The sequence below is a fragment of the Hevea brasiliensis genome, unplaced genomic scaffold (assembly GCF_030052815.1).
Source record: "Hevea brasiliensis isolate MT/VB/25A 57/8 unplaced genomic scaffold, ASM3005281v1 Scaf487, whole genome shotgun sequence".
NCBI classification, from domain to species: Eukaryota; Viridiplantae; Streptophyta; class Magnoliopsida; order Malpighiales; family Euphorbiaceae; genus Hevea; species Hevea brasiliensis.
This window is the reverse complement of record NW_026615014.1, coordinates 1-17,162: the sequence shown is the minus strand read 5'-3', so window position 1 is coordinate 17,162 and position 17,162 is coordinate 1. Positions and strand designations below refer to the sequence as shown.

General features: G+C 37.5%; 1 non-coding gene across 1 annotated transcript; it reads right to left on the bottom strand.

Moving 5' to 3' along the window:
* Positions 1-899: 899 nt before the first annotated feature.
* Positions 900-1,006, bottom strand: LOC131177455 (small nucleolar RNA R71). The gene has a single exon (XR_009146927.1). It is a non-coding gene; the product is annotated as a small nucleolar RNA R71 (small nucleolar RNA).
* Between the last annotated feature and the right edge of the window lie 16,156 nt (positions 1,007-17,162).

Sequence of the window (17,162 nt, the reverse complement as noted above, 5' to 3'; positions counted from 1 at the left end):
TTTGTCTTAATTTTAATTTTTATATTTTATTTTTAATATCTTTTAATTTTTGTCATTCTAATTAGCTTATACTTTTATTTCCAATTTAAGCACAATTCCCTGTGGGATCGATATCAATTTTTAAAACTATACTACTGTGACCCGTGCACTTGCGGACACACCGTATCAAGTTTTTGGCGCCGTTGCCGGGGAATTGTTTGTTTTTAAGTTGGATTTTAATTGTTTTAAGCTAATTAGAATTTTTATTTTCTTTTATTTTCACTATTGTTCCTTGTGTTTTTCAGGTACTTTTCTTGTTTATGAGACGATCGAAAAGCACAAGTGACACCGAATTGTTGTTCAATCCTGAAATTGAAAAATTATCGAGCCAACAAAAAGGAATACAAAAGAAGAAAAGAAGCAGAAAAAGAAGAACAACAAATATTTGAGCAAGAGGAGACAATAGAAAATATGGAGAATCAAAATAGAGCTATTGGTGGAGATAATGGAGGAAACGAGCAAAACGGTCAAAATGCAGTTGCTAATCAAAATGATCCTCAAAGAAGATCCATGTTAGATTATGCTTTTCCTAGATGTACTGATGTGAGAGATAACAGACCTATTATTGGAGCTAATCAATTTGAATTAAAAACTGGTCTCATTCAAATGGTTCAGAATTCACAATTTGGAGGTAGCCCACTTGAAAATCCTCATTCTCATTTGAAGAAATTTTTAATGATATGTGGCACACAAAGACAACCTGGAGTTTCTGATGAAGTTATTCGGCTCACCTTATTTCCATTCTCTCTTCGGGATTCAGCATTGGAGTGGTATGACTCATCGCCACAAGCTATTATAGCTACTTGGGAGCAACTATCTCAAGCTTTTCTATCTCAATTTTTCCCACAGGGAAAACTACTCATTTGAGGAATTTGATGGTAGCTTTTAAACCAAGAGATGATGAAACTTTGTATGAATCCTGGATGAGATTTAAGGAGCTTGAAAGGCAATGTCCTCATCATGAAATACCCAAATGGATGATTGTTCAGAATTTCTACACGAGTTACTCGACCATAAGAAACACAATTGATTCACAAGCGGGAGGAGATTTCATGAGAATGACAAGTGAAGAATGCTATGATCTATTAGAGAAGATTGCTCATAATACCCATTTATGGGGAAATCCTAGAGCACTTGAGCCAAAGAAAGTCGGGATCTATGAACTAGACTCGATTAGCTACATGAATGCAAGATTTGACCAGTTAACTCAGCTTCTTAGTGATTTTTGCACAAAGGCAACAACCTCAACTCCTACAACTATGCAACAAGTTGCCTTCACAGATGGAACTCAAAGTTGTGGAGTTAATTACTCTTCTTATGGTGATGATTATTTGCAAGAACAAGCTGCTTATGCAGGAGGTTATCAACAGAAACCTATGGGAAATGCTTATTCTAATGTGAACAACTCAACATGGAGACAACAAGCAACTTTTTGCTCAACAAGGCCAAAGCTCAAATTATGCTCATAACCAGCAGTTTATGCAGCAAAATAGGCCTCAATTTCAGCCTCAATTTCAGCCCACAAGGCAGCCACCACCTGGATATCAAGCAAGAGCACAACAATCCCTTCCATCCCATGAACCGAAGCCATCCTTGGAGAACATGATGGAGAAATTTTTTGCTGAACAAAGCAAGATGAATAGCAAATTGGAGGAAGAAATGCAACACATGAGACAAACCATGGATCAATTACAAGTCCACAACCGCATGTTGGAGACTCAATTGGCGCAACAAGCAAGCTCATCAGGAAGCAATTCCTATGGGAAACTACCTAGCCAACCACAAAACCCTCATGAACAATGTAAGGTTGTAACCTTAAGAAGTGGTAAAAAAGTTGGTCAAGAGAGTGAAAACAAGAGAGAAGAAAAAGAGAGCACAAAAGAAGAAAATTCAGTTGAGAGCAAGAAAAATGAAAAAGAAGAAGACAGCAAACCTGAGCAAGATGAGGGAGAGAAACCATACATCCCACCTGAACCTTACAAACCCACCCTTCCCTACCCTCAAAGATTCATCAAGCATAAGCTAGACAAACAATTTGGCAAATTCCTTGAAGTGCTAAAGAAGTTGTACATCAATGTGCCATTCACTGAAGCACTATCCCAAATGCCAAGTTATGCCAAATTTTTGAAGGAGATTCTTTCCAACAAGAGAAGACTAGAAGATTACGACACCATCAACTTGGGAGAGCAATGCAGTGCTATAATCCAGAAGAAGTTACCTCCCAAACTCAAAGATCCGGGTGTGTTTTCCATTCCTTGTCATATTGGTGATAATTGTGTGGCAAATGCCTTATGTGACCTTGGAGCTAGTGTCAGCCTAATGCCACTTTCAATATATGAGAAGTTGAATATGGGAGAGTTGAAGCCCACAAACATGTATCTTTCATTGGCTGACCGTTCAATTAAGTATCCGGAAGGCATTCTTGAAAATGTGCCTATCAAGGTTGGGAAATTCTACATTCCGGTAGACTTTGTCATTTTGGATATGGAAGAAGACACAAAAGTTCCTATCTTATTGGGAAGACCCTTCTTGGCAACAGCTGGTGCATTAATTGATGTGAAGGGTGAGCAATTGACACTTAGAGTGGGAGATGATCAAATGATATTCAACATCAATCCAGCCATGAAAAGGAAACATGAAGAAGTTGAGTCTTGTTTGCGGGTAGACATTATTGAAGAGATTGTTCAAGAGCATTTCAGAAAAAGCTATCCACAAGACCCACTTGAAAATTGCTTAATCCATGGTGGGAGCATTGATGATGACAATCACAACATAGCTGCTTTTGCACAACACTTGGAGAGTTCTCCACCACATCCTGAAGCCACAATTTTTCAACTTGAAGGAGTGCAAAATTTGGAGATCAAACCACCATCATTAAAGGTAGAGGATGCCCCAAAGGTAGATCTTAAACCTCTTCCTTCCAACCTCAGGTATGCTTTTCTTGGACCAAATGAAACATATCCTGTTATAATTAATGCACGTTTGACTGATATTGAGAAAGAAAAATTGTTGAGAGTTTTGAGAGAATATAGAAGAGTTTTGGGTTATGCAATTGATGATATAAAGGGAATTAGTCCAACAGTTTGTATGCATAGGATTTTCCTTGAGCCAAATAGTAAACCTTCCATTGAACACCAAAGAAGATTGAATCCTACAATGAAGGATGTTGTGAAAAGGAAATCCTAAAATTACTAGTCTTTGGAATTATTTACCTATTTACGATGAGTGGGTTAGTCTGTGCATGTTGTACCAAAGAAAGGTGGGGTGAGTTGTTAAAAATGAGAATAATGAATTGATACCCACTAGAATCTGAGGTTGGAGAATGTGCATAGACTATAGGAAGTTGAACAATGCCACAAGAAAAGACCATTTTCCCCTTCCTTTTATGGATCAAATGTTAGAGAGATTAGCCAAGCATTCATTCTTTTGTTACTTAGATGGATATTCTGGTTTCTTTCAAATTCCAATACATCACGATGACCAGAAAAAAACTACCTTTACACGTCCCTATGGCACCTTTGCCTATCGAAGGATGCCATTCGGATTATGTAATGTGCCTGGCACATTTCAAAGGTGCATGATGGCCATTTTTTCTGATTTTATTGAAGAAATTATGGAGGTCTTCATGGATGACTTTTCAGTATATGGCACTAATTTTGATTCATGCTTGACTAATTTGTCTAAAATTTTGCAGAGATGTGCTGATAATGATGCGTGTTGAATTGGGAGAAATGCCACTTTATGGTCCAAGAGGGGATCGTTTTAGGGCATTTGATCTCAAATAGGGGAATTGAAGTGGATAGAGCTAAAATAGAAATTATTGAAAAAATGCCCTCCAACCATCACAAAGGAGTGCGAGTTTCCTTGGACATGCCGGTTTTCTGGCGATTTATTCAAGATTTTTCTAAACTTGCTAAACCCTTAACAAATCTTTTGAATCATGATGTTAAATTTGATTTTAATCAAAATTGTATGGTTTCTTTTTGCAGGTTAAAGACGGCCTTAACAACAGCTCCTATCATGTAACCCCCAGATTGGACTTTGCCATTTGAAATCATGTGTGATGCAAGTGAGTTTCTTTGTTGGAGCCGTCCTTGGCCGAAAAGATAGAAAACCTTATGCCATTTACTATGCAAGCCGAACCCTTGATGAAGCTCAAGTTAATTATGCCACAACTGAAAAGGAGTTCCTTGCGGTAGTATTTGCACTTAATAAATTCCGTTCTTATTTGGTCAACTCAAAGGTAATTGTTTTCACTGATCATGCAGCAATAAAGTATTTAATGAGCAAGAAAGAAGTTAAATCTAGGTTGATTAGATGGATTTTATTACTTCAAGAATTTGATTTGGAAATAAGAGATAAAAGGGTGTTGAAAATGTGGTGGTGATCACCTTTCTAGGATAAAAGCGAAAATAAAGATGATGAAATTGTGCCAATTGATGAGTTTTTCATGAATGAGCGATTGTATGTGTTGAAATCTGCACTTCCATGGTTTCTTGATATTGTGAATTTCTTGTCTTGTGGTGTCTTGCCACCGATTTATCTTGGCAAAGAAGAGATTCTTGCATGATGTTAAATTTTATTCTTGGGAAGAACCTCTTTTGTTTAGGAGATGTAATGATGGAATAATTAGGAGATGTATACCAGAGGAAGAAATGCATGATGTTATTTACCATTGTCATTCCTTTGAATATCTTTGGTCATTTTAGTGTCTCAAAAGCTGTTGAAAAAGTCTTGACATCAGGTTTCTATTGGCCTAATATGTTTAAACATGTGAGAGACTTTGTAAGCAAGTGTGATAGGTGCCAAAGGGTAGGTAACATTTCCAAGAGAGATGAGATGCCCCAACAGTCCATATTAGAAGTTGAATTGTTTGATGTATGGGGAATTGATTTCATGGGGCCATTTCCATCTTCTTATGGGAATAAATATATCTTGGTAGGGGTAGACTATGTATCTAAATGGTTAGAAGCTATTGCTACACCTACCAATGATGCAAAAGTTGTGGTGAAATTTACGAAAAATTTGTTTTGACTGGTTTGGTGCCCCACGTGCCATAATTAGTGATGGTGGTAGCCATTTTTGCAACCACCAATTTGAAAAATTGATGAGAAAATATGGGGTAAAACATAGGATTGCCACACCATATCACCCTCAAACAAATGGCCAAGTAGAAATCACAAATAGAGAAATCAAGCAAATCTTGGAGAAAATCACAATAAGTCCGAAAAGATTGGTCCCTTAAATTAGATGACACTCTTTGGGCATATAGAAAGCATTTAAAACCCCATAGGAACTACACCTTATAGGTTAGTTTTTGGGAAATCATGCCATTTGCCCGTAGAGTTAGAACATAAAGCTTATTGGGCCATTAGAGCAATCAATTTTGATTTACAAGCTGCTGGTCATAAAAGACTTTTGCAACTTGATGAATTAGAAGAATTGAGACTTGATGCTTATGAAAATGCTAGGATCTATAAAGAAAGAACAAAAAAATGGCATGATAAGCATATCAAGAAAAAGGACTTTAAAGAAGGAGATTTGGTTCTCTTATTCAATTCAAGGTTGAAATTTTTTCCAGGAAAATTAAAATCAAGGTGGTCAGGTCCATTTAAAATTTTGAAAGTTTTACCTCATGGTGCTGTGGAAATCTTTGGTGAAAAATCGGGTAATTTCAAGGTAAATGGGCAAAGGTTGAGGCACTATTTAGTTGGTGAGCCAATTGAGAAGATAGCAACTTGCTATCTCTCTCATTCTCCATAACATTTTGAGTGAGTATGGTCAAGCTAAAGACCTAAACTTAGCATTTTTGGGCATAACTCATAATTTTTCATTGATTCTTTATTTCTTTCATATATATATTTGTTTTAAGTTTTTCTATACTCCTTATTCAGAGTTTAACATTGTTCTAATTTCCTTGTGCAGATGGGATGCAATGCATTGCAAGCAAATGAGCATAAAAAAAAAAAAAAAAAAAAAAAAACATTTCATGTCTTTAATTTCGTTGCTTAATTAATTAGTATTTTGAACTTGTTTAGTTAATATTTTGCTTGTGTTGTTTTTTTTATTTTACTTGAACCTTTTACTTATCCAGTTTTTTTTTAGTTCCTCATAAAATACATTTTTCTTTTATGTTTCTAGTACATTGCTCACTTGCTTTTATGTGCTACTTCGAATTCACACTTGATGGTTACATTTTTGAGCTTAACTTCCTATTTCAACTTTTTGAGTTTAATTGATTTAATGGATTCCATCGTACTGTTTCTTTTGCAATGAGTGCAGCAGCTGTCCAAATTTTATCTAATTAAATTGGCTGCACTTCAATGAGGTAACAATTCTCATCTCAGCTTGTGTCACTTTCAACACAAGTTGTGCTATCGCTTATGCAACAGGGTAATAATTCTTTGTGCACATATGAGCTACCCATTTCTTTATGCACATAATTATCCCATTCCTTGCACTATTTTAACATTGAGGACAATGTTCATTCTGAGTATGGGGGAGAGGGTAAATTTTTTGCAAAAATTACTTTTTCCTTTTTCATTTGCATATAGTGACATACTCATTCATTACTTCATACTTGTACATATTCACATATATACACTGCATATAGCTTCATATATACTTAGTACTTAGTTGCATATAGATTCATTATACATTTATACACTCATGCATTTTATTCATTCATTTCAAATTTTTGAATTTTTAAACCAGTCTTTGAATTCCATAAGCCACTTATTCAAGCAATCCAACTTGCCTTTAGATGGTTAGTGGAATGAAAGTTCCAGCTGGGTACAAAGTCTTAAGCATTATTCTTTCTCTTACTTAATAGCTGAAAATTAATACATTCATCTAGGTATGCAGATTCTGATTAGTTATTTTGAGTTTTGAGTGTCTGGATAAGCCTTTAAGGAAGAAAATGGTCCTTGTCGTCTCACCATTCCTAGAACAAGCATCTTAGATCTTTCAAAGCGAAATTTTTAACTTGCATTTGATAAGAATATGATTTAGGCATTCCTTCATATTTTAAACCTCACATTTAACCTTAACCTACCTTAATCTCATTTTAACCCTTGCAAACCCCCTTGAACCTTAATTCCCTAATTTCTTTGGAACCCAAATCATTTACCTAGCCATTAAACCTAAACACTACCACCTATTATGAGAATAATATTTTAGCAATTAAGTGCATAAAAAAAAATAATAAAAAAAATAAATAAAAAAATCTCGGAGGATTGAAACATCTTGAAAAGTGCTAGAGTAATTGTGAAAAATTGAAAAGGTCACCAAAATATCCCAAAGGTAATTTTGGGTGTGACATAAAATAGGGACACATACAAAATCAAAATAAAATAAAATAAATAAGCATAAAAAGTAGTCCCTTTGTATAATCATTGTGATAAGCACTTGAGATTCATTGTGAATTTCTTTCCTCTTGACTTGATAAAAAAAAAAAAAAAAAAAAGAAAAAATTGGATGCACTTTGAGTTTCATGATTAATATTATTCTCATATTTTGTTTACCTTATTCCCTTTCTTTGTTAACCACAATTTTACCCTATTTGACCCCATTACAACCCTTAAAAAGACCTAATGATTCTTTGAAAAATGCTTGTTACATTAGTAGAGTTAGATCTTTTATGCTTGCATATGGGTTTGGCAATATAATCTTTCATACATTACTCACCATCTATTTGAGACGCATTGGCTATCTATTTCATTTAGGTTTGTTTTGGCACAATTGACTCTTGTAGCTGGTTGGTATTTGTTGCTTGGGTTGATTGGTTAATTCTTAGCTATTCTGTAATAGTTGAGAGTGCTTGCTTCATTCTTTGTGCTTTTGCTGGTGGGAATTTGGAATGTTGGTGGCTAGAGGTAAGTTGGTAGTTTGGATTAGTGAATTTTGTGTTTTCAAAGACTGATTCTATTCCCTTCCAAATGAGTTTTAATGAAATTTTGCTTGAGGACAAGCAAGAGTTTGAGTATGGGGGAATTTGATGCATGCATTTTAGATCATCATTTAGGAGTAATTTTTGCACATAATTTACCCTTATTCATAGCTATTATTTTAGATATTAGTATATATTTAGTCAATTTTGCAATTTTCACTTTTCTTAGTTTAATTTTTGGAATTCATTTGTTTTGTAGGATAAATTTGGAGAAATTTGATGTATTTTGATCAGAGTAGCCATTTGGAGGAGATTAAAATCGAATTGCAAAAATTTTGAAGTTGAGTAAAAAAATGGCGAGGCGACACAACTGCGGACAACCGAATTAGCTTATGTCGCGAGGTTGTGTCGATCGTCGAATATTCACGCCGAGGCGACACAACCCGCGACACAATGGCTCGGCTTATGTCGTTTGTACTGGAAAATTGTTGACGTGGCATTTCCGTTACTCCAGCCTTTTTACCTCACTTTCTCTGGATCCTTCCCCCTTTTACCCATTCTAGAACAGTCCCCTTGCCTATATAAAGTGCCCTTTATCACTTTCTTTCCATAGAGAGCAAGGGAGGCATTTTTGGCAAGATTAGAAAGAGAGAAGGGAGCACTTTCTGCATTTCTTTTTCCAAATTTGCAGATCACGATTTGCACTTTTGTGCGTGAGAATCTGCAAATTTCGGGTTTTTCTACCCTTTTAGCTTACATTTCCATTATTTCTTCATTTCTTCATTTGGGTTTGTCTTTAAACAATGATTTGTGAGTAGTTGATTGAGATTCTAGAGATGGGTTTGTAAATATTGATTTGTTTTGTGGTTTTGAACTGATTTGGCCATTTAAATGAAGATTGTTATATTTTGATTTATTGCTTGTGTGCTTATTGCCTTGCTTGATGAATGGGCCCTCATTAAGTTAAGTTTTAATCCTTAATAGATGGACTGAAAAGTGAATATTGGGGATGGATAATCTTGCAATAAACTTTATTTTCTTGGTGTTAGAAATAAGCTAAGAAGATTAAGGGGAACTTTCCAAAAATCAATTAGAGCTTTAAATGGGTTTTTGTTAGGTTTGAAATACCGTGAAAACAGGGTTTGATTTAATGAAAACCAATTTTGAGATGCTTGAAAATGTTTAAAAAAATTTAAGAATTTATTTCCATCAAAATTGCAATTCTCATGTGTTTGGCTAAATTAGGGATAAACCACATGCAAACAATATTAAAAATCCAATCTCTAGAATCAATTTAATTTTCATTGAATTTAGATTTAAATCCTCCAAATCTCATAAATAGCAATTTCAATTTAAATCCAATATCTAGAATTACTTTATTTTTTTAGATTTAATTCTTCTTAATTTCATAAATAGAAATTTCAAATTAATTTTTGGTAATCTAGTCTAATTAATTTTAGTTAATTGTTTGATTTAGCATTAATTCCTTAAATACCAATTTTAATTCCAAATTTCATTTTACATCTTTAATTTTTGTCTTAATTTTAATTTTTAGATTTTATTTTTAATATCTTTTAATTTTTGTCATTCTAATTAGCTTATACTTTTATTTCCAATTTAAGCACAATTCCCTGTGGGATCGATATCATTTTTTTAAAACTATACTACTGTGACCCGTGCACTTGCGGACACACCGTATCAGTGGTAAAGGAAGGAAGATAGAATTAGAGTTAGAGAACTCTGACCAACAAACAGAGCAAATGGATATTGATACTTACAATGAGCCTGTACCTAATAATGATGTCTCCACATCAGTTCCTCGAAGATTGAGTGGAATAACTGATCCTGTAACACCCTCCCGGTAACAACTCCGTACATTCTACTGTTCCGGTGACCGGTGTCGGTCCGGACAGCTAGAACGTCCGGAAAAATATTTAAATTAAAGTCGGGAATCATAATTAACTCAAATATTAATAAGAAAAATTTAGTAAAAATTTTAGAAATAAAATACAACCAAGTTAAACAAGCCGGTGCCATAGCGAGGGGTAAACCAGAGGGAAGTTGCGGTTCTCGCAACGAGGAGCCCTAGACCCGGGAGAAAAATTAGAAAATAATTTTTGGGACTCCAGAGAAGGGTTACTGAGGTTCCCATGGCATTAGAATGCCAAGAAAATACCTAGAAAAATTTTTCTATCGGTACAGACAATTTTGACCCGTTAAGCCAAACGGAGGGCATTTTGATCATTTCGCCTTCAGAGGTGATTTTTGGCCGACTTGTCCAGCTAAGTAAATAATTATTATGATCTAAAATGTGAATAAATATTGTTAAAAATGAAATTTGAAATGAGTAGTGAAAGAAAAGAAAAGAAAATGCAAAATAATGCAAATAATGACATAGTATGAGGTCATTAAAAAAAACTCCACCCAATTAAAACTTGGCAAGCACTCATGAAAGGATAAAAAGAGATAAATTAAAATAAAAAAAAACCAATTCATCTTCTTCCTTTAGCATGTATGGCCGAATCTCTCTCTACTCTCTCTTCCTCATTTTTCTTCTTCTCCCAAGCTTAAATTTCCCACAATTCTCACCATAAAAACCCTAGCTCCCAACATTAAAAGTTGATTTTAGACCTTGATCAAGTGTTTAGTAGCAAAAAAAAAGGGAGGAGAAGTGAAGGTTAACAAGTTGGGAATTTTATCAAATAAGGTTAGTGCATATTAACTTCCTAATCTTGTTTACTTATTGAAATTTAGTTTGAAAATGAATAAATAATTAAGAAATTGAAGAAAGTCATGTGTGAAATTGAGAAGCAAATTTCGGCCAGCACTTATAGGATGAGGAATTGATGAGTTTTATTGGGCTAAAATCTAAATACAAGCTTAGATAATGACATATGAATGATTGATGACCTTAATTGGGATGTGTTGCATGATTCATGGGTTGGAAGCTAGGGTTTTGAGAAGTAAAAATTGACTTGGCTTATCAAACTGTTAAAGAACACTCTAATGGTCAATAAGTGACCATTTGAGGTATGTTGACCACAATTTGGACTGAAAAATGGTATGGCAAAGTCAAGGTGTAAGCTGCCCTAGGACAGCAAAAATGGACTGAAATTTCAGTCCAATTACACAGCCATAACCTTGGCTGTGTTAGTCCAATTGATGTTTGGCCAATTGGACATAAAACTAGGCTTATAATGGCACATTTTTGCTGAAGAAACCATGCCCAAAAGACCAAAGCAAGAGAACCAAAACTTGGCCCCAATCCGGACACCCTGCAACAGCCCCTGCAGAATTGACCAAATGAACAGTAACTGTTCATTTGGCCATAACTCACTGTAGATTTGGTCAATTGACCTGAAATTTTTACAGAAACAAGTTAAGACATAGACAAACAACTTTCATGAAGGAACCTACCCCAAATTATGGCCAGAACCTAACCCAAATGGTAGTGGCAGTCACTATTCATGTTACTGTAGATATGGTAATTTCTGCAGAATGGTAATCCGGCCAGCTGTGGTTTTTGGACCATATCTGGAGCTACAAAACTCCAAATGGAGTGATTCAAAAAAGGAAATTCAACTAGACAAAATAAGGAACAACTTTCATGTTTGCTATTTCTTCAAATTCCCACTGTAACAGGGCCCAATGGAACAGTAAAGTTGGGTCTCCAAAACTGAAAATTCTGCCCTCCTAGATTTAAGTTGAGAAATGGAAATGGCAATCAATTCCAACAAGTTTTAAATACAAAATGTGGTATGTTTGGGGTGTTAAAACCAATACACCTATTTTCTATCCAAAAGTCAACATTTTTGTTGACCAATGAGGTGAATAGTGACACCAAAACTTGAAATTCACAAATTGAAGAATTTAAAAGTTTCAAATGCCCTAGTATACCTAACAAGATTGGTTTGGATAGTTTGGCATGCCAATAGGGTTGATTAGCGATCGCACATGGAAATATGCCATTGTGATTTTATGGCTTTTAGCCATTCGACCTTGTATTGAGCTTTGGCCTTGTGCACGATGTTATCACGACTTGTTAGTACATTATTGCACACTGAGATGCATATGTGACCGATGGTGTGGCGGCGAGTACTTGATACCTAGTGCCGGTTACCGTTTATCGATCCAGTCATCTAGTGTAGGTTACTTGGGCAACCAAATGAAGGAAAATGGGCAAAGTAAAAGAAATAAATGAATGGATATACAAATACATGACAAACAAAACATGCACATGCAATACATATTTATTTTATTATTTCTTGTTATTTTATTATTGCACCACTAAGCATTATTGCTTAGCGCGTTGCTTTGCCACGCGTAGGTTCCGAGATACAGATCGTGAGCCCAGTAGACCACGGTGGGTGAGTCCATCCTGCAGATTCTGCAAGATGTCAGTGTCACCTCGTCACTGCGATTGCCTTGGTAGGACACTATATGTCATTTTGTCATTTTGTAATTAAATTTTTATTTTCTCATATGTATTTGGGATTTATGTAATGTATTTTGAGGTTCATGTAAATAATAAAGACTTATGGTTATGTATGGAAGTAATTTGAGTATTTAATTGTTGTTTATATATATGAGAACCCTGAGAAAGGGATGTTTGAAAAATGAAAAGGTTGTTGAGACCTGAAATTGAAAAATTGTTGAAATCTTGATATTGAGTTTTGTGATGATATTGGAGTTCAGAATGAATGAATTTGTTTATTGGAAGTGTTTTTAACAGGTTCCGAAGAACTGTTTTCTCCATTTTTAGCCGGTACTCCGCCGGATTTTCTATAAAATTTTCGGAACCTCAAATAAATAAAAATTTTGCTAAATGGCTTAAATAAAGTATATTTTATAAATTATATGCAAAAGCATGATATAAATTAATTAAGGTATATTAGAGTGTGCCGATACACCGTGTGGCATTATTTACTCGGGTATACTGTACACGGGTAAGGGGTGTCACATTTAGTGGTATCAGAGCACGGTTTAGGCGTTTCTGGGCCTAGATTGAGTCCATACCATGCATTGCATTTGTAAGAGTCGAGGTGACACTAACGCAGATCTGTTTATCTTTCTTATTTTGAATAGGATATGGACCCTTCATCTCAGAGAGCCGTTGAGGAGGAAGTGGAGAGTCATGCTCCACTGCAGCGGTGAGGCTGGGGCATGAGAGAATCTGCTCACTTGACTCAAGCAGAGCATGCTCAGCCTCCACAGGCCATGTTTCAGCAAATGGCCGACTTCTTTAGACAAATGGCTAGGGTAATGCCAGCACCACCACCACCACCACCACCACCAACTCCACAGCAGAAATCACACCTGGAAGGCTAAGAAAGTTTGGAGCTGTGGACTTCTATGGCAAGAGAGAAGATGACTCATTGCGGTAGAAATTGGTTGAACAGAACAGGCAAAGTCCTAAAACAACTCCACTGCACTCCAGAGCAAAACCTGGAAGCTGCCATATCTTTACTGCAAGATGATGCATATGAGTGGTGGGACACCGTGTCCAGTGAAGTGCAGATAAAAGCTGTAACTTGGGACTTCTTTCTTTCAGAATTTAAGAAGAAATATGTGGGTACTGTATATCTGGAAGAGAGAAGAAGAGAGTTTATTAACCTGAGGCGAGGCAGTGTCGGTGGCGAATATGAGAAGGAGTTTGTTGATTAAGCCGTTATGGAAGGGAGATAGTCCCTAATGAAGCTGAAAGGTGCAAGAGATTTGAAGAGGGACTAAATGACAACATCAAGATCCAGCTCACTGCCTTGGGAATCATAGAATTTATCAAGTTAGTGGAAGCTGCAATAAAGGTGGAAAAAGTAAGAATCAGTGAGCAGACCAGAAGGGATAGACAGCAGAAGAGGGGCCCGGGTCAGTCTAGTTCAGCTCCTACATTCGGGAAGAAGTTCAAGGGTCCTCCTGCACAGAGTTCAGCTCAGCCACGAGTCGAGTCGGTCTCGGGGCGGACCATAGTTCACCCCTAGGAGAGGTCGGTCCACACCATCGGTGGGCGGCTCTCCGAGGATGGGGTTGAGGACCAGCCCGGCATCTTCTGCGTGTCCACACCGAGAAATGGCATAAGAAGTGTTGGAGAGTGACGGTGCACGCTTGAGGTGTGGGTCATGAGCATCGATTAAGGAAGCGTCACGCAGAACTACTCTGTTGCTCCAACACAAGCGATGGACACTGCTCTGCACCACCAAGGGGTAGAAGGTGCAGTAAATCGGCGTGGGACCATCTCGAGGCACGCATCGAGCGTGAGAGAAGTCGGATAATAGACCACCTGCGAAATTATGCCTTGAGAGCTCGGGAGCAAGATGCCGGGCGTCATCGAGTGCGTTCTCCCTCTACACTACACTGTGCATGCATTGGTGGATCCATGATCCACTCATTCCTACATTTACATTAACCTACCGTAGAAAGGGGATATTGGTAGGGAGAGTGACCAAGACATTACGGTCACTAATCCATTGGGCCACGATGTGGTAGTGAACAAAGTATACAAGGGTTGCGTTGAGGATTGAGGTATGAATTCTTGGCGGAACTGATTGAATTGCCTTTCCATGAGTTTGGCGTGATTTTGGGAATGGGTGGTTGTCACGTCATCGAGCAATAGTTGATTGCAAATTGAAGAGAATTTCTCTAAAAACATCAGAGTATGAGATCACGATTGTGGGGAAAGAATGATTTCTTGTCCAATGTCATCTCAACCACGATTGCAAGAAGAATGATAAGAAAAGGTGTGAAGCCTACCTAGCACATGTGGTGGATACTAGGCAAGCTAAGCCAAACCTGAGTGACATACCCACAGTGAGAGAATTCCCAGAGGTATTTCCTGAAGAGTTGCCTAGTTTGCCACCAGAAAGGGAAGTTGAATTTGCTATTGAGACACTGCCGAGTACAGCACCCATTTCCATTGCTCCTTATAGGATGGCACCCATTGAATTGAGGAGTTGAAAACTTCGATTGCAAGAGTTGCTAGATAAGGGGTTCATACGCGATGTGTCACCATGGGGAGCTCCAGTCTTTGTTTGTGAAAAGAAGGATGGGACTTTGAGACTATGCATCGATTCTGGCGATTGAATAAAGTGAGTGAAGAACAAATATCCGTTGCCTAGAATTGATGATCTGTTTGATCGGTTGAAGGAAGCGAGTGTTTTCCAAGATTGATCTCGGTCAGATATAATCGATTGAGGGTGAAGGATGCGAGATGTGCCAAAGCGCATTCAGGACCCGATATGGGCATTCTGAGTTTCTAGTGATGCCCTTTGGCCTAACAAATGCACCAGCATCATTCATGGACCTTATGAACCGTATCTTCCATCCATACCTAGATCGGTTCGTAGTAGTCTTTAGTGAGGATATTTTGGTGTATTCCAAGACCAGGGACGAACATGTTGAGCATTTGAGGATTGTTCTGCATCTCCTGAAAGAAAATAAGCTGTATGCTAAGTTGTCCAAGTGTGACTTTTGGATGAATGAGATTGCATTCCTTGGACACATAGTGTCGGTGATGGGATTAGGTGGATCCCAAGAAAATAGAAGCGATGATGGAATGGAAGCCTCCCGAAATACAACTAAGGTCGAAGCTTCTTAGGGCTATTTGGGTATTCTGAGAAGATTTGTGAAGGATTTTCCTAATAGCTGCTCCAATGACCAAGTTGTTACACAAGAATGTCGATTTGAATGGAATGACAAATGTCGGACCAGTTTTGAGAAATTGAAGGCTATGTTGTGAGAGGCACGGTGTTAACACAGCCAGTGTTAGGAAAAGACTTCGTGGTCTACAGTGATGCCTCACATAATGGGTTAGGATGTGTATTGATGCAAGAAGGGAAGGTGGTCGCTTATGCTTCCAGGCAGCTAAGGCCACATGAACAGAATTATCCTACCCATGATTTAGAGCTTGCAGCAATTATCTTATGCTTGAAGATATGGAGGCATTACTGTATGGTGAAAAATGCTACATTTACAGACCACAAAAGCCTAAAATACTTGCCAACCCGAAGGAGCTCAACCTTAGACGAGGCGATGGATTGAGTTCTGAAGGATTATGATTGTGTAATTGACTACCATCACAGGAAGGCAAATGTAGTTCTTGATGCTTTGAGCGAGAAAATCCATCACGACATTGAGAACATTGAATGCCCGTCTATCTTTGATTCGAGATGGAGCTATTTTGGCTGAGTTGCAAGTGAGGCCAAACCTGCTACAACAGATTTTAGATGGGCAAAAAGTAGATGAAAAGTTACTGGCTATTATGAGCAAACTCCCAGAGGGAAAAGCGGTGACTATGAGGTGAAAGCGGATGGGTATGCACTACAAAGAAAAGCGTGTGTACCGGATAATGGGAATTGAAAGCGGTATTCTAAAAGAGGCACACACGGTGTATATGCTATGCACCTGGAAGTACAAAGATGTATCATGATCTGAAGCTCGGTATTGGTGGCTGGTATGAAGAAGGACATAGTGACTATGTGACTAAATGCTTGACATGTCGGCCAAGTCAAAGCGAACATCAAGTTCCATCGGGTTTGCTCACCTATACGCATACGAATGGAAATGGGATCGGGTCACCATGGATTTTGTAAGTGGTCTACCTCTCACCCGGAAGAAACATGATGCAGCATGGGTGATAGTTGATAGATTGACAAAGTCAGCACACTTTCTGCCAGTTAGGACTGACTACTCACTGGAGAAGTTAGCAGAATTGTATATCAGTGAGATAGTTAGACTGCATGGAATTCCACTTTCCATCATATCTGGTAGAGACCCAAGGTTTACATCGAGATTTTGGAAGAAGTTGCATGAATCCTTGGGTACACAACTCCATTTCAGCACAGCTTTCCATCCTCAGACGGATGGGCAATCAGAAAGAGTAATCCAGGTCCTTGAGGATATGCTGAGGAGTTGTGTCATTGAGTTTGAGGGAAGTTGGGATAGATACCTCCCAAGCGAGTTTGTATACAACAATAGCTACCAAGCTAGCATTCAAATGGCCCCATATGAAGCACTGTATGGGAGAAAATGTAGAACTCCAGTGTGCTGGACTGAATTGGGTGAAGATAAACTGGTAGGGCCAGACTTGGTGAAACAGACTGAGGAGAAGGTAAAGATAATCAAAACAAATCTGAAGGTTGCCTCAGACAGACAGAAATCTTATGCTGACCTGAAGAGAAAAGAAATAGAATATGTGGTTGGCGACAAAGTGTTCCTCAAGGTGTCACCATGGAAGAAAGTA